The sequence below is a fragment of the Puma concolor genome, chromosome B1 (genome assembly GCF_028749965.1).
Source record: "Puma concolor isolate L17-30 chromosome B1, mPumCon1.1.hap2, whole genome shotgun sequence".
Classification (NCBI taxonomy): domain Eukaryota; kingdom Metazoa; phylum Chordata; class Mammalia; order Carnivora; family Felidae; genus Puma; species Puma concolor.
This window is the reverse complement of record NC_141670.1, coordinates 25,413,281-25,434,117: the sequence shown is the minus strand read 5'-3', so window position 1 is coordinate 25,434,117 and position 20,837 is coordinate 25,413,281. Positions and strand designations below refer to the sequence as shown.

The following is a 20,837-nucleotide window of genomic DNA, read 5'->3' as shown; positions in this document are numbered from 1 at the left end:
GTTTTAAACCGAGTTAGCTTCAGCATTTTTAATGACCACTAAGTCACACGACAGTAAAACCCCGATTGACCAGAAAGTTTTGGAAACAGAACATAGGCAGCATTTTTTTTTTCCTTCATGTAGCTTTAAATTTCAAAAAAGAAAACGTTAATTTCAACCACTGTTGAAAATCGTCGTAAAGTGGACTAGGATATTTTCCCACCTTAGCAAATAAAGCATAATGGGCACAATGCGATCTTTTTTTAAAGACTTAGGTTGATGAAGTGCCTCCAGCTTCCAAGGGTCTAAGCTGCACACCTCCCCCTTTGGTTTCAGCAAGTACATGTGGAAACCACAGGGCCAGCGGGGCACACACAGAATACCCTGAAAGCTGTTCGAAACAGTAAATATAGGTGATCTTCTTGGGTTTGCCTTTTCTCGGAGGAGTAAATTATGGGTTATTTGATTCAGCCTATCAATTAACCCAGGTTAATTGATATTTCAGGGAATTAAGATAGTTTATTTAGAACAATATATTTAAATATGATCTTTTTGGAATTATATCAAGTCTCTAGTGAAATGGGGGGAATGCTGTGATTCTGCAATCTGTCCAGAAGGTTACAAAAATGAGATCTCTGTTTATCTTCTTGAAGGGAGAGGAATGGATTAAATCACCTCTATAGAATTTCTATAGCACTGGGATTCTGGAAAAGTTAAGTAAAATAACTAACTTTATTTAGTTTTCTAAAATTATTTTCTAAAAGTATTTTCTAAGATTATAGTATTTTTTTTTTTTAACGTTTATTTATTTTTTTGGGACAGAGAGAGACAGAGCATGAACGGGGGAGGGGCAAAGAGAGAGGGAGACACAGAATCAGAAACAGGCTCCAGGCTCTGAGCCATCAGCCCAGAGCCCGACGCGGGGCTCGAACTCCCGGACCGCGAGATCATGACCTGGCTGAAGTCAGACGCTTAACCGACTGCGCCACCCAGGCGCCCCAAGATTATAGTATTTTTTACATAGCACATATTACTACTTTACCTATAATTGAAAAAAGTATTTTGTTGTCTATTATTAAATCCATGAAAAATTCTTACACAATATCCTTTCTTACCAATAATTTTCTTTGAGATGAAGAATAAAAATTTTCTAAGACTCAAAAACTGCTCAAAAGGAGGAATTTCAAGCTTCAGAGAAAAATGGGTCTCCAATTTGTTACAAAAGTGTCCTTCACATCTTCTCTTCCCCCATTTAAAACACCACTTTATTAAGATTACATAAAACAAAATGCAGAGCAGCTCAAGCTAAATTTGAGTTTCTAAATGGTCCAAAACAACTTACTCTCCTTCTTTATCTATCACTGATTTGTCAGCTACCTGCAAACACATTCATTTTATTATGTTTTTCTTTAGAGTAAGAAACTCAATGTAAGATCTTTGCAAGCCCAGAGTTAGTCAGACACAAAACATTTTTCAAACGCCTTCTCTGTGCCAGCTCTAGGACTGGGAAAAGAGTAATGAACAGAACCAGAAAAAACCCTTCTCTCATGAAGCTAACTTGACTGTTGGGTAGATTGACTAAAACCATGAAAAAAAGGAAGGTGATGTCACATTCAGATAAAGGTGAGGAAGAAGATAAAATAAGACCATGTGTTGGTGAGTGACGGAAGCTTGGAGAGGGAGTAGAAGGTGGATTTATCCAAAGGAATGGGGGGGAAGTTAGCTCTCGTGGAGGTGATTTTTGAGTTGCCACCTGAATAGTGAGGAGAGAGCCCTGCACAGACAGCGGGTAGAGCATGAGCTCTGGGTGCAAAGTCCTCGGAATGGAAAGGAGTTCTGGTGTGCTTAGAGGACAGAGGTAAGGCTAGAGTCACTGTGGCACAGTGAAAAAGGGGAGGATAGAAGGAATGAAGTCAGGGAGAAGGGCACAGGCCAGACCTATAAGTCCTTGTGAACATTTTATGCTGGTTATAATGGGAAGCAGCTGGGAGGGTTTAAGCAGGAAGAGTAGCTTGATCTGAGATGTGCGTACATGCTCTTGGCTTCGATCTTATCTTTTTTATTTATGAGAATAACAACAACACTTGCACTTGCAGTGTTGCTGTGATGAGTAATGAGGAAATTTGACAACACTGTGTGGTATGCCACCAAAATGCAGACTGGTATTGCTTATGACATTTATAGTGCACCTCAAGAAGACAAAATCAAAACAACACTGGGGTCGGATGTGTCATTTTTCTAACATACTTTAGATATAAAAATCATTGAGTAGAAGCAAATGATTTGCTAACTAATCACTAAAGATAAAAGAGATAAACTGGAAATATAAACACTAAGCATACAAAAACAAAATCAATTATTTCTGGTCAGAGGCCAAAAGAAAAAGTACACTCTTCTTCCTGGAGGAAAAAAATAGAGATAGAATGAAGACTTTTTCAAATACTTGCTTGACAATATCTTTATTGTAGAACTGAATTCCAGAATATTATGAGAATATTTAATTTCCTTTTATTTCTGCTATGCTAAAATCTTGATTACGTATCACATAAAAGGAGGTCTTTATTAAAGAGTATTTTATATGGACATTATTTCTACAACACACATTAAATATTGGCAATATGGGTTTTGAGTTCAAGTAAAGATACTTTGATTCAATAAGGATTAGTTTTAAATTAAATAATGCATCATCTGCCTCATTTCAGAATGATGAATTACCTCATTTGTAATTAAGGATGGGTTCATTCATAGTTGGTCCATAAAATAATTGGTCCAGTATTTTCAAAGGTCATGATGCAGGGTAATAACATATTCTAGGAAATTTGTATTTTCTAATTATTTTTAATGTCTTGATTTAATAATCATATGAGCATCATGGATGGTAAATAGATGGAAACTTAAGGGGGAACATTCTGATGTCCCACCACATTGTTCAAATTTACTGCATATATATCAGAATTTAGGAGGCTAAGGCAAATCAAGAAAACTGAATTTCTAGGAGAATGTATATATTATTTTACATATATATACATTGTATATACATACATATGTATATATTATACATTACATACATTACACTACAAGTATGTATGTATACATACACAGTGTATATATGTATATACATGTTTATATATATATGTGTATATACATATATGCATATGTATATACACAGTGTATATGCTGTATATATATATATATATATATATATATATATATACACACACACACACATATAATTATGCCTACAAAGCACCTTTCCCATAAACTTTGGTAAAATAAGACTGGAAAGCATAAAGTCATGATTAACAGAGATTCAGGCCAATAAAGAAAAAATATAGTATTTTTTAATGTTTATTTATTTGAGAGCAAGAGTGAGAGAGAGAGAAAGCAGGGAAGGATCAGAGAGAGAGGGAGTTACAGAATCCAAAGCAGGCTCCAGGCTCTAAGCTGTCAGCACAGAGCCCAATGCAGGGCTCGAACTCACGGACCATGAGATCATGACGTGAGCCAAAGTGAGATACTTAACCAACCGAGCCATCCAGGCACCCCAAAAACCTAATACAGTATTAACTAAATAGCTGAATTAAGCAAGAGTTTCTTACTGTGGAGAGTCCCATTCTTCTGACTATCGATATAAACTGCATGAAAAGAAATATTTTCCCATAATATTAACTTATATACAATTTTGACCAATTAGGCTTCTTCATTTATTCTTTCATCCAGCTAGTATTTACCGATCCCTTACCATATGTTGACTAGTATCCTGCAATGTCACCAGCCTAACCACATAGCTAGAGGAACTTCCTGTTTTGGTGAGATTGCTCGAACACCACCTTTGTGGCTGACCTGATGAATTTCAAACACAAACTGGCTGCAGTTTTGCCCTGACTTGCTTTTTGTCTTTAGTCAAGTCACGTGGCCTGTTTGCCCCTCAGGATCCACCTCATGGGAACTGAGATAATTCTCTTATCCAATTGGAGGCTTGTAGGAAGTTGAAGTGACATAACATATGTTTGAAACAGTTAAAAACAGAGTAACAACATCAGGTTCTTAAAAATTATTTTCGTTCAGCTAGAAATAATCGTTGGTTGACGCTGCAGCCACCGGTTCAGCTGAACTCTAACTCTGAAATCAAGGACGGTGGCATGGGAGTGGGCTCACTGATTTTACTAGAAGTCAGGAGAAATCACATGGCAATTGGCTGCTCTAAAATAGAGAAATTGTCCTTAATGTGTCCATCATAACACATGCTCTAGAAACAACCGGGTAAGCACGGCAATGGAGATGTTTAGTGACCATTTGTTCTTTGCCAGTGCCTCCTTTTTGTGAAGACACAAAGATGAATGAGCCCTCATTCCTGACTCTAGAAGTTCAGTCCTGTGACATCCACTCCACACATGCACATATGTGTGCTGTGTAAGGAGGAGGAGTCAGATGATCAGGAGGGGCTCATCCTCTTCTAACATGCCAAGGATCTCCACCCAGATCACAGGGATGACTTACCAGCCTAACTGGCAACTGGTAACCATTAGCTTATTCAATTCTTGAAACAATGTTGTAACAATAAATAACCTTCATTGTTGGTTTGTGGAAATCAAGGAATTCCGCAGAATCAACAACTGTTATGAACATCTACAGTCTTACTTTTGTAAACTTTGTTTAGATGATTTTTTCACACAAAATATTTGTAAGATAACCAAGCAATTAAACCAAACACATTTACTGATTTGGATTTGTTTTTTGTTTTTGTTTTTGTTTTTAGTAGAAGCACTTCATGGGTTACAGTTCATATGTCTGGTAACAAGACAGGGAAATTTCTATAAGAGCAGATGAGTAGGTATTTGCAGAGTGGTTAATAATACATGAATGAACTTTCTTGTCAAATAGGAATTTTACAGACTAAACTGCCGTTATCATAGAGTTGTTCTGAGGTTAAAAGACAATGAAATGATGCATATAAGAACAATTTTCCCGAGTGCCTGGGTGGCTCAGTTGGTTGAATGTCTGACTTTGGCTCAGGTTATGATCTCACAGCTCATGAGTTCAAGCCCTGCATCACTTAGAGCCTGGAGCCTGCTTCAGATTCTATGCCTCCCTCTCCCCCTCTCACCCTTCCCCATTCACTCTCTCTCTCTCAAAAATAAAAACATTAAAAAAATTTTAAGGACAATTTTCAGAGTTAAAACAGCTATACAAAGGGATGAATGTAGCTTAAATGATTTAGTAATTGGCCTCTAAGTCAGAGAGGGCAAGGCACAATCAGTGTGTGACTTTTCTGGCCTTTGGGGACAACCTTTCTAGGGTACAGTATTTATAAGACAGAGTTGAAGCATGTGAAACAGTTAGCAGGGTGCCAGGCAAATAACAAGTGCTCCAGAAACAGCATTATCCTTGTAATTCTCTAGTTTCAGTTTACCATCTTTCCTTTCTAGAGGGTCTGTCTTTAGGAATGATCACATCAGACAACGGATCACAGTTTAGTATTTGAGATGTTTTGTTAATATTTGCAGATGTGTTTATACAGTTTTTTTTTTTTCAACGTTTTTTTATTTATTTTTGGGACAGAGAGAGACAGAGCATGAATGGGGTAGGGGCAGAGAGAGAGGGAGACACAGAATCGGAAACAGGCTCCAGGCTCTGAGCCATCAGCCCAGAGCCCGACGCGGGGCTCGAACTCACGGACCAAGAGATCGTGACCTGGCTGAAGTCGGACGCTTAACCGACTGCGCCACCCAGGCGCCCCTAATATTTGCAGATGTGTTTAAATCACACTTGGTTTCTGGCTCGATACAGAGTAGAGATGCCCTATCCTTGTTTCAGTTTTGAAATCAAGAGAATGGATTGCTTTCACCCCCAGAAAATTTTCTTAAGTATCAGAGATTATTCCTGATTTGAATTTAAAAGCCTATTTCTACAAAAGTAAATCTATAAGCACATAGAGCAGAAACTGGGGCCCCCAGTTTTTGAACCCCTATAATTGCATGCCGAGTTTATTTGTGCATGTGCACGTTTATTTCTTAAGAAAACAATCTCTAGCTTTCATTAAATACACAAAGGAACCATGATTCTCTCCAAATTAAGAATTATTGGTATAGAAAGTCTATAACAATTATAATTTATGATGTGTTTCATTCATGGCTCAAGGGTTCATATTAATTTTTCCTTCTTTCCTTTTCCATTCACTTAAGAAATATTGCTTGAATGTCTATTATGTGCTTGGAGCAACAGAAATATAGCAGTGAATAAAACATATAAAATCCCTGCTATTCTCATTGGACTCATATTCTGGAGGGAGGAGATGGACAAAAAGCAATGATAAAATGTAAGATCAGCCAGAAAAGCAATTAACGTAAGGTAGTAACAAGTGTTATGAAAGAAAGCAGAGTTTGCGGTAGAGTGTAATAGGGTAGAGTCTCAGACGGGGGCTCAGGGAAACCTTTCTGGTGAGGTGTCCTCAGAGCAGACACCTGAAAGAAGGACAGGAAGAGTCATCCACATATCCTTTAAAGGCATTCCAGGTATTCAAAAAGCCTAGATTTCATCTTCAATGCTACATATTGACCTTTCTCCTGAATATAGTCCTGCTAACTTTCTGCTACTCCGTTTTTTGGTTGTTTTTTATTTCTTAGGCCCAACGGATGTGAATTTCTGCTATTTCCTTTCCTGCTAAATGAATGGGTCTGACTGGCTGATTGCTTAAAATGTAAACACACTGCAGTACGTGTTCTTGTTTTATTATTGTTGTAAACTCCATGTTTCAAAGGTCTTCCAAATCCAGTAACAATCTGACCAAATCCATAAAGTCCATAATTAATACATCCATCAAAGATTCACAAAAAAGTAAAATGTATCCTTTGCTTCTGAAGTGCTGGAAATCTCTTCCAGTGATATACAGTGATATACTTCTTGGAATGCTAAACTCTGCTCTATGGCTGTATCCAATTGTAGGTGAACTATTCTTGTTCTTTGGGGGTGGTTTCACCAACACCTGCGTCTGTCTGAAGATTTACAGTTTCCCTATGACAAAGGCATATTTTCATCAAGCTATAGGGATATTTAGGATCAATATCACTCCCTTGAGACTCATGCTGGAGGAAATATTGTGTTTAGTAGGATCTGAGTAAAAACAATGGGTATAGGATCACATTTCAGCAAAAGGACTGTTTTTCCTGTTGAACCAATTTCTATAGCTTATAATTGTCACACCCTACAAAATTAGTAATTAAACAAATACCAGAGAAAAAAAGAAAGGAAAGGAAAAGAAAGCCCTCAAGTAATTGGATAGCTTGACACATACTATCATATAAAGCAGGACCTCTGGGAACTGTCCTGTCTCTATTGTCTTCTGTAAAACTGAGATGATGTTGGGGGTGCCCAGGTGGCTCAGTTGCAAGTGTCTAACTCTTGGTTTTGGCTCAGGTCATGATCTCACCGTTTGTGAGTTCAAGCCCCACATTAGGCTCTGTGCTTGCAGCATGGAGCCTGCTTGGGATTCTCTCTCTCCTTCTTTCTCTTCCCCTCCCCTACTTGTGCGCGCGCGCTCGCTCTCTCTCTCTCTCTCTCTCTCTCTCTCTCAAAATAAATAAATAAACTTAAAAAAATACTTAAATAAACTGAAGAGCCTGATTGGGATTCTCTCTCTCCTTCTCTATCTTCCCTTTCCCTATTTGTGCTCTCTCCCAAATAAATAAATAAACTTTAAAAATATACTTAAAAAAAATTAAATGAGCTTGCAGACAGAATGAAGTTGGTGAACCTGTAATCAGCTGTGTCTCTTGTACCTTGAGTGTTGGCACGTGCTGTGCCTTTAGCTTAGAGAAGGTTCTTGAACTCTAGCATGCATGGGGAGCCCCTGAAGGGCTTGTTGAGACACAGGTTGCTGGGTTCCAGCCATAGTCTCATGGGTCTCAGAAGTTTTGATTTCTAATAGTTCCTAGGTGACGTTGATGCTGTTAGGCCACATTTTGAGAATCGCTGGCTTAGACAATTCCCAGATAGCTCCTGACTGAAGCACCACAGGGTGTCATGGCAATTGGAAAGTTGTAAAGAATCATGACAGATGGCCTTGAAGCAGGGCTGGCAAGATGGTGACAGTAATAAGTGAAAAAGGCAGGCTCATCCTCCTGGTATGCAGCTGCTGAGATGCAAGATGCTTTTCAAACATTGTATAGCTCTTAGGTTGGTGCCCCAGGGAGGAACAGGCCCCATCAAGGCCAGCCAAGAACAGACTGATTGCATCTGTACCCAAAGTGTAAAGGACCAAGAGTCATCCATCAAATTCTCTAATCACATGTGTACACGAGATCAGCCAAGTTGTCAGCTAAACAATCTTTCAATAAGTAAAATAATAAAATACCTAAACTTTAAGTCATTCTATAAGCCAGGTAGTATTTGCTTTAGCAATAAACAAACTCTTTAAATTGAAATATATAAAGAGGATACGTTTGGTGAGTGTAAATTGAAGGAGTTAATCTGCTTTCACTCTGTGAATTCTAAACTAAAAACCATTTAAAATCATAAATTAATAAACTAAATATGATGGATGATCTATGACAAAACAAGTAAAGGCCTACTCTTCCTCTCTGAGGGCATATTAAATATGAAGTAATACATGACAAGTAATCGGAACTACCCTATTTACAATTTAATTTACTATGATTTGCAACTTAATTTATAATGAATTTACTATTTAATGCAGATGCTAAGAAACTATTACTTCATATTTCAGGAAAAATGTTTGAAAATACATGGCAAATATGGAGGAAACTCTGGAAGATTCTATGTGATTAGAATGGCAAGAAAAGTGACTGGTTTGGTCAAGCAAGAGATATGTGATGATAAGTGTTACGTGTTAAGTTGGCTAGTCTTTGGTACCCAGTTGTTTGGTCAAACTCAAGTCTAGACATTGCTGTAAAGGTATTTTTTTTTCAGATGTGACTGACATTTAAATCAGTTGACTTTGAGCAAAGCAAATTATACTTCATCTGGGGGATAGGCCTCTTGAAGACCTTAAGAGCAAAGACTGAGGTTTACCAAAGAAGAAGGGATTCTATCTTAACACCACAACATAGAAACCTTGTCTAATTTTCCAACCTGTTACCTTGTGGAATTTGGACTTCAGACTGTAACGTCCACCCTTTCTTGAATTTCCAGCCTGCCAACCTGCTTTACAGATTTCAGACTTACCAGTCCCCACAATCATATGAGTCAATTCTTTAAAAGAAGTCTTTCTCTGTCTCTACCTGTGTCTATCTCTCTATCTTATGTCTGTCTCTGTGTCTTTATCTCTCTGTTCTGTTTCTCTGCACAACACTGACTAATACAGTGTATATCAAAGACAAGACCAGACTAATCGGAGTAGAGGTATTAAACTCAATTTTTAATGTGACTATGGTGAACTCAACAATCATTTTTACTTTGACTACTTGAAAGTGATTTCATTTCCCTCTTTTTTTAAGATTTATTTATTTATTTATTGAGGGAGAGAATGAATGAATGGATGAGAGCACACATATGGGAAGATGAGGAGCAGAGACAGAAGAAGAGAAAGAGGATCCCAAGCAGGCTCTGCACTGTTAGTGGGAGTCGAATGCAGGGCTCAGTCCCATGACCCTGGGATCATGACCTGAGCCAAATCAAGAGTCGGATGCTTAACCGACTGAACCACCCAGGAACCCCATCATTTCCCTCTTAATTCCCATTGTCCTCACCCTTAATGTACCAAAACAGCATAGGTACTTATTTTCCATATGTAACTGATATTTCTGTGAAGCACGTTCATGTGTGCTTTCTATAATTTCCTTTGGTTGAAGATGCAAGGAGAGGTGAATTTACGATTCCTTGGTGATTTGAGGAGTTTGAGGGATTGGGTAAGTCCACTATTGTGTTTCCTCCAGTTTCATGTTGTTATCAGTGCAGCTACACCAAGTGACTATTCTGACCAGAAAGTGATGGCTCAAGGCCTGAGACAAGAACATCATGTACAAGGCTGCCGTTTGCACAACTCCTGGGATTATGCAATGTGGTGTCCCCAATCAAGTATGTTCACTGAGTGGAAAAAAGCATTAAAACTGCATGTCTCTCTGTACATTTAGAGATAAAATATCCTTTAATAAAAGTTACAAGATTGGGAAAGATTTATTGTCTAATCTGTGCAAGGCACTATGCCAAGTAATTTAGATAGCAAATCTTACTTGAAATTTAAACATGTCTGTTAGGTAGATGAAGAAGGAGGAGGAGAATGATTCCCATCTTCTGGGTAAGAAAAAGAGGGTCAGAAATAATAAGTGACCTGCCAAAGTCAAGCTGTTAGTAAATTAAAAGGAATGATTTTAACTCATATTTGATTCTAAAACCTGTATTCTTTTCCTATACTGGATTGCCTTTAGGTGAAAGTTGGACTCTGGCAGTAGAGAACATAGTTCTAATGCCATTGGTTCAATGTATACATATACCCTCTTGATTTTTCTTAGAGAGGTACCTTTTCTAGACATTGGTCTGAAAATAAATCTACAGTAGGTGAATCCAAAGTCAATATTTCATATTGTTTGCACATGCTTATGGACCCAAATTTTATACTTAGTTGCATAAGTGTCCAGAATTGTAGCACAAATGGTCCAGGCCATCAAAATGTTTGGTTAGTAGTATTTCCTCTGGGAGAGTGATGAGGGTTTCTCAGAATCTTGGGATTTCTTTTGCTTTGATATTTTTTGAATTTATGTTATTATCGTATAAAATACTCATTCATCTACCCATTTATTCATTCAATATTTTTTGAATACTTACTTTACCAAAATTCTATATTTTATGCTTAGTAAAGCACAAAGATAAATTAGCTATAGGTTCTCCCCTTATAGTACTTTCAATCTAGAGGGAAGTTCTAGTAAGTAGGAAGACAGAGTACAGAGTGACAAGTGATTTTTGATGTCTTCCACAAAGCACTGCCAACAGTATAGTTCTTGCATAAAGGTGACAGAAATGGTTACCAGTGAAATAATGCACGAGGTTAGCCATTACCCCTTTATAGCAATCACAATGACAATGATGATAATACAAGTCAGGCTGACATGTCAGGAAAGCAACTATGGATAAAATCATTAGGGTATATTTTTTTCCCTTGGGGCTCAGAAGTAAGGGGGAGAATGGAAAAACCCACAGGAGTGGGTTTCACTTTGTGATTAGACATAGTTTGCATATGGTGTAAAAGGAAAAAATCTAATGGTGTGCACACATCTAACCCACCAGGTGTAGTAAATTTCTAATTATTTAATTATTTTACCAAACTGGATCATAGGTGGGTAATGAGAAATGATTAAGTTGCTCTGGTAGACAGAGAAGGCAAATAGATATAATTCCAGAACAGTGAAGCAGAACAGGAATTTAGAGCCCTCGCTCCTCTCTTATTTGGCACACGAGGAGAGTGATCCTCAGAGGGGAAACACATCTGTCCACATGTGATAGAAGAATTGCTGGAAGAAACTGAGATAAAACTTGAGAGGAGAGGACACCTTGGGGACAGAACTTGTCACCCTGTTTATCCCTCCTCAACAATATCCAACTGTCATAAACTGTGTCTAACATGTCAGGAGTTGCTGTAGTAACAACCAAATAGAGAATTAAAAAGACCTTGATTTCAGTTCATCTAGAGTAAAAAGACAAAGTAATCATTGCAGAAAAAGTAAAGGAAATGGATCTCCTTGAAGGAGGAGTTAAAGGCAACCTTGGGAGGGAAAGAGAGGGAGGGAAGGAGCCAGGAGACAGTTCAGAGGTTGGGGGTTGGGGGGTGAGGGAGCTCTTGGGAGAGATAATCTACAACTGAGATAATTGAACTCAGAAATGAGTTAGGGTAAAAAGCTAAAGGTTATCTTCAAAAGAAGGACTCATAAACCTTTGGTGGTGTTATGGTGTTATTCATATAAATAGTATAAAACCATTCAAATCTGTTATTTGGAAGTTTCGCACTGTGCATTTGCCATTATTATGCTACATAAGCTAGATACCTGTTACAACATTAGGAAATGACTTCACGAGAATCCCAGACATTGAGAAAAGCTCTTTCAAAATATGCCCAGAGTTCTGTACTTTGGGATTATATAGTGTTATCCTTGGAGAATATTATGTTACTCTCTACAACTTGGCTAAATTTTGAGTGTACATATTTTCTTACATAAAGAGATTCACAATAGCAGTTAAAAGAGTCTGTTTCAATTCAGCTTGAATTTTCAGCCATATTTCGAGTCGCTTGGCTTTGAGGGGAGAAAAATAATTCACAATCATAGTCTAAGATTTCAATCAGAGCAGGAATGAAATGTAGACTCGTCTGAATTTGTAAACAAGTTGTGGTCTAAATGTTCACTTTCAAGTCTGCTGTATGGAACTCTGAAATCATTTTTTCATAGACAAAAGGACTGACGTGGTGGCTGGCTTACCAGGTCTGCTTACAAAATCCCTTGAAGCCATCATGTACATAAAGTTTAACTGTTTTTCTAGTTCTTTGTAACATGAGCTGAAGGTACAAGAACTTGATGGCAAAGTGCAGAGTTCCTTTAATGTAATGGAATCATTGATTTTCCCATTGTCCTGGCTGGGGATGTGTTCAGAAAGGAAGTCATGGAGTGGCTGGGTGGTCTTGTCAATGTAAACCCCAGTTCACACTCTCCTTTTTATTTTGTAGTCACCGTGATTGGTTTTTCTGGCTTCCCCTTTCCCAGGTGCAGCAGATATTTCTGACAAGGTTTTAATTCTTCTTGGATTCAGAACAAGAGGAACATACTTAAAACCAGGATATACTGCTTTTGGTATTTTATGAGTATTTCTGAGAATAAAGGGAGAAAAAAAATCAGGTGACTGATTTTTTTTAGTGCATCCCTTTCTCTCACTTTATGAAAAAAAAAAAAAAACAAAATCACACTTTAATAATGGTGATGAAGAAAGCTTTATCTACATTTATGAAGAAAATCTAATAGATCCCCAAGCATGTCCTCACTGGGGCTTACAGATGTATGAGTGTTCTGAGACCGAGAGCAACAGGGCTGGACATGACTGGAGTAGCCATGTTGGAGGCAGCAGCAATATATAGCCTCTTCCTCAGGATATAGCCCATTTGGGACTGTGCCTAGTGAGCAGATTTAACCCTCAGTGAAATCAGTTTGAGGGTTAGAGTTTAGTCCCAATTACCAGAAAGCATACAGGGGAGGGAAGAAAGAAGCAAAGTGGCTGGAGTATGTCTGTGGCCACGTCCAGGATGTTAGGGTCATAAGCAAATCAGGAAGGATGAATAACTAACCTTGGTCCCTATCTTGTGGGTGCCAAAGATGAGAAGATCATTTCTGCATATGAAGTATATACGAATAAAGAGATTTCTATGAGTAGAGTAGGGGCTCCTATGCCTCAAACAAGAGGGAATTAAAAACCAAATGTTTCCTGGAGATGATCTCACTTGCAGAAATACGGCATAAATGGGGGAGGAATAGAAAAAAAAGGTAGGTATTAAGGCAAGGAGGTAAGAGAACATGATCTCTGTGTGGTTGGTATGTGTGTGTTTGATGGTTAGGCACAAGCAGCTCCATATTGTTGGGAGTTTAAAGTACATTATGTGGTAAGGGGAGCAAAACCCAGCTAGAGAGAAGGAATACTTTGGGGCTGTGAGCCATACTAAGGAAGGTGGTTATTATTCTCTAGAGCATAGGGAGCTATTGAGTTCAAATGGAAGTGACATTGAGAGATTTGCATTTTGGATAGATGAATAGAGAGGTGTGTTGGAAGTAGATTTAAAGATGACAGACTGGAAAGGATACTAGTTAGGAGGCTGTTGCAAGAGTCTGTAAGAAAGGTGAAAAATACTTTATGAAGACTTTTTGTTAGAATATAAATAGTAGGAATGGAGGGCATGATTTCAAATTCAAAAAATATTTAGATACCTCTGATTAAATAAACATTCATTTAACTTAGATTTCCTTCACAAACATATTATAATAGTTGAAAAAAACAGAAGTAAAGAGAATATACAAGGGGAAAAAGGGAAAGGAAGGTGACAGGAAGACACAGAGATGTGAGCGATATCAATAACATTCCTACTCCAGAAAGATGAACTGTTTGTAGCTATGTTATAGGCTGTAGAAAGCTGTGGTCTCAGCCTTCTTGGGGGAAAATCAGTAAGAGGGAAACATATTTGTTGAGCTAAAAAAACACCCTAAAAATGCTCAGGAATTGGGGGTACCAGTTATTCTGGAAGACTGGGACAGGCATATAGGGATAAAAAGAGGAGGAATGACTTTATATGTAGCAGTTAGATTCCCAGATCCTAAAGCCTAAGTTGTAGAGCCAGTTAACTGCCCATCGGCCATTTCAGCAGGAGACAGGAAGTTTGCTCTCTGGAAAAACTAACCTGGCAGGTTCTGGACCCAAGAATACTGGGCAGAGCTGAGGACAGGATGAGGGGCAGAAATAAAAATAGAGAGTAAGGGAAAATCAGCATTCCATAGCCAGACATTACCTAGGAAATGCTAGAGAATTTCGTTCTCAAGAAACCTGTCAGCTAAAGAGAGAACAATAGACGCCAATATTTGAAAAACTTTTCAAAAAGACTTGGGTCTCAACCAGATTACTAGCCATCAGTACCAGTCTCCCATCCCTGTTCCAATGCACAACATCCAATTATTTTTAGTGGTTTATCTTTATACATAAACAGAGCCAAAGCTCACCAGACATATAGGGAAGGCTGATAATATGAAAGGCAAAACAAAAAAGAATACATGCAAAACACAAAATTTGGAGAAAACAGAAAATGCAAGGCAGAAAAGAAAATGCAAAGGAAACCATAATTAGAATCAATATAAAAGTAAGTATAAAGAATCCCATAAAAAGACCAGGATGCCACAGAAAAGGACTATGCAGAGACATGAAGGGTCACGGGTATTTCTTTTTTAAAGAAAAATTCAAAAATTCAACAGAGGTTTTGGAAAAGAAGTTAGTATAAAATTTCTCAGAAAAAAGATGAAAAATAATGAAGACATAGAAAATGGAAGTCAAAGGTTATAAAAAATAGAGGATAAGTCCAAGAAGTCTAATATCTATATTGTAGGAAATATGAAAAGGGCATACAAAAAAACAAGAGAAAGAAATTATTTTTAAAAATGCAAGAATATTTCCAGAAATGAAAAAGATGAGTTTTCAGATTTAAAGGATAAACAATTGACATAAAGTAGAGAAAAAAAGGGAATAGATTAACACTAAGGCATATCATTGTAAATTCTCACTACATTAGAGATAAGTAGAAGAATCTAAATTTTTCATAAAGTAGGTGAAAACACATCATATATAAGTTGAGACTCAGAGACATTGGCCTTTCTAAGAGCAAAACTGTAAGCTAGAAGGCAATCAACTAATGTCTAGAAATTTTTAGGGAAACTAATTTCTAACCTAGAATTTGATACCTAACTAAACTATCAATCTGGTATCCAGGCAGATTAAAAGCAATTTCAGATGTGGAAATTAATTTCAAAAATTATATTCCACGCACTGTTTCTTAGTCATTGGAGAAAACTGCTCCATCATGACAAGGAAGTAAACCAAAATAGGGAACGATGAATGAATTCTAGGAAACAAGGGAACCAATCCAGGATGAGCCAAAGAGAATCATGGTGACAGGTTGACAGCTGGAAAGAGGGATAGATAACAGTCCACAGAGAAGCAGAAAAATGTAAAGCACGATGAGAAATATCCTCAAGAATAACATAAAGTAAGACAAAACAAACATGATAGACCACAAGATCAGTAATATCAACATATTGAGAAAAGTTTTATATAGTTCTGGCAGAGAGTTTGGAAGTGAGTAAGTGAAATGACTATAGAAAATAAGCTCTCCCTCAAAGGAAGCAACTAAAAGGAAAAAAAAGTTCAAACAAGAGAATACCATAATACAATATAGTGTGTGTGCATTTGTGTGCGTGTGTGTGTGTGGTGTAGGAGAGTTTAAACCTTTATCTTTATTAGCTGAATAACAAAATGGGAAAAAACAAGAAATATCAGTTAAATATGTTACTTAGAAATATAGAAGTAAATATTGGTAGAAGCAGCAAACAAATAAAACCAAAACCAAAATAAAACCCGAAAATAACTGCTCTGAGAAGTAGAAAGCAGGAGATGAAAGAGATGGAGTAGGGTTCGCTAATTTTTGTTAGACACAGAAACAAAAAAGGAATAAATACTATAAAGAAAAAAGAGGCCAAGGATCTGGATTTGATGTGGACAGGGTAAGTGGGTGAGGAAGGAGAGGAAACCTGAACAACTAGTTTTCTAGATGAATGATCAGGTAATCTGAAGCTGACTATGGGAAAAGAGGAGGCATGATGGCAAGAGATATGGGGAGGAAAAAGAAGATATGCTGCATTTCACACATCCTGAATTTGAAGGTGGATGTAGCCTCAGAATGACCGGATCTAACTGTATCAGGACTCTCTCTCTCTCTCTCTCTCTCTCTCTCGTTTGTCTTTGGTTTGCTGACTTTAGTCTTTGACACCAGCTTCTTCATTCGGTGGCAATATTGCTGTAAGCATATTAGGAATTTTAATTTGTGACCAGAAACTAAAATAAGCAGTCTTGTCTGGCAGGTCCGAAAAACTCTGGAGATTGTTACGAAGATCCAAGCTAGATCACGTGCTCCCCTCTGTGGCCAGAGGCTGGATCTGTTACTAGGAAAAGGTGTCTGGAGGAGAAAAGCACTACCATACCACATCTAGAACTTTTCTTAAAATTTGTATTCCCTTTCTTTCAAGGCCCACCCCCAAATGTACCCTAATGATAGATGTTATAACTACTTCAACTGGCATTCATTTAGCCTTCCTCATTAATATGCATTGCTTTATTACTTGTATGTCCTTTATCATGTATGGCACTTAGCTGAATTTTTTTATGTGTGTATATTGTATTTCCTCTCCAAGATTTTAAGATTCTTAAAAAGTGTGAAGTGTGACCATGAAGAAAAGCACCAGAAGGATTATTTCTAAATAAGAATTATCCATGTTAGAATAGTAAGCTTGGAAGACTGAAAGCTTCCATGATTCTATTCCCACCTTACCCAAAAGGCCCTCTTTATAACTGTTTTCAAACTTCATACTCATTCTTTTGGTATCCTCTTTGTAATTGTTTTCAAACTGTGTACTCATTCTTTTGGTATCGTTCTTTGGAATATTTTTCCTGTTCAAGATAATTATATTTTGAAACAGTCAAATCCAATAACAAGTTTCAAAGTTGATTTTTGATACAAATATTGGATTTTGATTTAGATTTTTGTAATGGACAAATTTAGGGACAGTTTTCATGAATAAAATAGGTAACCATAGTGTGTGGTGATATCTTCTCCCATGATTTGTAACTTGGCTGTAAAAGTCTTTCCAAAGGAGTCCCAAATGTTTTTATTTTTATTTTTATTTATTTTTTATTAAAAAAAATTTTTTTAACGTTTATTTATTTTTGAGACAGAGAGAGACAGAGCATGAACGGGGGAGGGTCAGAGAGAGGGAGACACAGAATCTGAAACAGGTTCCAGGCTCTGAGCTGTCAGCACAGAGCCCGACGCGGGGCTCGAACTCACGGGCCGCGAGATCATGACCTGAGCTGAAGTCGGCCGCTCAACCCGCTGAGCCACCCCGGCTCCCCTCAAATGTTTTTAAACAATGAAGTTATGTATTTACTAAACATAAATGTAGCACTTATTGTGTTTTACATAAATTCATTTATGTTCATTTATTCCTATAATAAACTAATGAGGAGGGTATTATTGTTGGCCCCATTTTACAGAAGAAGAACGTGAATCACAAAGAATTTATGAAATTAATGTCACAAACTAGGAAACAGAGTTGGGCTTCAGTCCCAAATCCATGTAGCTCACCATTGCTGATATGCTACACTATTGCTGTAATGTTAATTTTTCCAATAGAATCACTAAGAAAGGAGTTGCATGCTTATACCTTTGAGCCAAATCCATCCTTTCCAGTTTTCGTACAGTCTGTAAACTATATTATTTGATATATGAAAAACAGTGAAAGAGCATATATTTTGGCACATGAAAATTACATGAAATTGAAATTTTAGTGTCCACAAATAAAATGTTATTAGAACACATCCGAGTACACTGGTTTTTGTATTGTCCATGCTGCTTTGGCAATGGCCACAAAGCCCAAAATATTTGCTATCTGACCCTTTATAGAAAGTCTTTACTGAAACCTGACTTAGAAAAATTGTAATTCTCCGGATGCTTAGGTTCTGACACATTTCTCAAAAGAGATTGCAAACAAATCCCCTTGAATTAATTTACATTAAATTAAATATAAATTCTTATTTCAAATTCTTTTAAATTACATTAATAACCATGCATATAGTAGCACATACCCAGTCATTCTTTAACAAACGTTTAATTCATATATGCCAGACACCGCCTGTAGAAAAATTTAAAAACACAAGGAAGTATAAAGAGTAAAATAAAAACCTTTATTAATATCCTTTACAGTCAGTTCTCATGCTCCCCAAAACCATCTATGTAGTGCTTTGCATACCATTAAGAGATCCATAAATCTTTATTAGTAATTAATTTTGGGGTATTTTACACATAGAGTGTGTTTCCCGTTAGGTGCTGAATGGCTCCATATGCTTATAAAGAGATAAAAGGAAATCATGCAGAGACAGCTTTCTGATGAAATAAATAAATAAATAAAACCTAAATGCAACTAGAAAGAGTTCATGGAGCATTGTGGTTGAGGGCAGGTCATGGAGCCAGACTGTCTGCCTTCAAATCTTGCTACACTGTTTACTTCCCGCCCAAGCCACATGCAGAAGCCCTCAGTTGGATGGATCACTTACTCTCCCTGGCTTCAGTTTCCTCATCTGTAGATGCATGTGTTTTAGACAAAAGGATCTGTAAGGTGTCAAGGGTTTTATGAACACATAAGTTTGAAAAAAGGAACAGATATGACGGGTTTCAATTTTTAACATTTTTATTGAGACACTGTTTGGTGTGGTGTAAGATACCAAGCAGATAAGAATGAGGTCAAATAAATATTTACTGCTGGCTAAACATTAACCTTGCTTGGTAATATTAGATGAATTATCTTATCCTTCCTTTAAAAATAGAACATTCACTCCTGTGGATAAGCGTATCAGTCCCTTTATTTTTCAAAGTAAAGTGGTAAGTATATAATAGTAAAGATAAGTTGATACCTAAACAAATTGCCTAGAACTGTAGTTAAAGCTGAGTGATTTTTGTATTAAATCAAAATATCTGGAAATATCCATTTTATTCTTTAATTCAAAACATGATTGATTTAGAGATATGTAGAGATGGGCAATAGCCCACTTAAGATCAATATTTTTCATCTAGAGTTTTAATTTAGGATATTACACAGTTTTCATTTCCCAGATGATGCTGCTCTTCCTTCTTACCTGTCCTTAACATAGACCACTTTCTCCTGAAGGGTGACTAGAGGCGGCTTTGCTCTTTAAGGCTGCAACCCAGACAGGTTATAGAAGTTAAGCCATGGGAGGCTTGCCCTGTTCGGTTCTTAGGAGAGTAACTCCCAGGGAGGGACAAGGAGAGGAAAGGGGCATTCTGGTGAGGGGTTGCAGAGCATCTAAAAAATTTCGTTGCCAACTATATATGTGGTATTTCTTCTGAGTCAGAGAAAATATGTTTGATTTTATACTTAATACCTATAAAAAGTCTCACAACCTTTTATTGCTTATTTACTTAAAATAACAAAGGATTATTTTTCTAAAGCCCCTTCTAACTCTAATGTCCTGTACTACATAGCCAGTGGCACAATTCTTGATTTACTCAAAACTGGTTGAGAGTGAAATAGGCTAATAGGTTTGTCTGTGGACACATGCTTCTCCACATTTCAGCCTCTTGAGATTCTGCCCTCCAGCCATATTGAATTTCTTTTTGTTTCTGTAATTGGCTGTGCTCTTTTATTCCAGACCTTCAAACAATGTTTACTCTGCCTAAAAACTCATTCCCTACGTCTTTGCTTGGCTAATTACTACTGATTAAAATTCTTCATTTGACATAGTTACTGGTGCCTTATACATACCAACTTCCTTCCAGGCTTTCCTTAAGTAAACTTTTTCTAGAAGTTTCCTGGCCCTTCTAACTAGTTAGATGCTTTTGCCGCATGCTCCCATAGCAACCTGTACTTCTATCATAGCCCTTAGAATACTTTATTGTCTGCCATTGCCAATTCCATTGTCTAATAGACTTGACTGTGAGCTTTAGTGGAAGCAGAGAATCATCTCCACCTATGTCTATGCCTGGGGCCCAACACAGTATTTGGCATCAAGCAGCTGATAAAAGATACACGTTGGGTGATTGCCAAAATAATTATCAGAGTTTTTAGTATACACATGCATGTAAATAGAAGTCCTTTAGAAGTAAAAAAAAAAAAAGAAAAAAAAGAAAAGAAAAAAGAAAATTTAAATAAACTTGTTTGGTTTGAAATTCACGGGGCGCCTGGGTGGCGTAGTCGGTTAAGCGTCCGACTTCAGCCAGGTCATGATCTCGCGATCCGTGGGTTCGAGCCCCGCGTCGGGCTCTGGGCTGATGGCTCAGAGCCTGGAGCCTGTTTCCAATTCTGTGTCTCCCTCTCTTTCTGCCCCTGCCCCGTTCATGCTCTGTCTCTCTCTGTCCCAAAAATAAATAAATGTTGAAAAAAAAAAAAATGAAATTCACTTACGCACCAAGTCCATTAGCCCATTTCAGTTTGCCGAATGCCACTAATATTTAGCTCACTGATAAAGCTCAGAAATGTAGAAAATGAGAAGTTTTGGGGTCCCCGGGTGGCTCAGTTGGTTAAGCGTTCAACTACAGCTCA

At 37.4% G+C, this 20,837-nt stretch overlaps 1 protein-coding gene across 8 annotated transcripts in view; it reads right to left on the bottom strand.

Moving 5' to 3' along the window:
• Positions 1-20,837, bottom strand: part of DLC1 (DLC1 Rho GTPase activating protein) — a 566,624-nt gene that overhangs the window by 246,291 nt on the left and 299,496 nt on the right. The gene's annotated exons all lie outside the window — the stretch shown is intronic.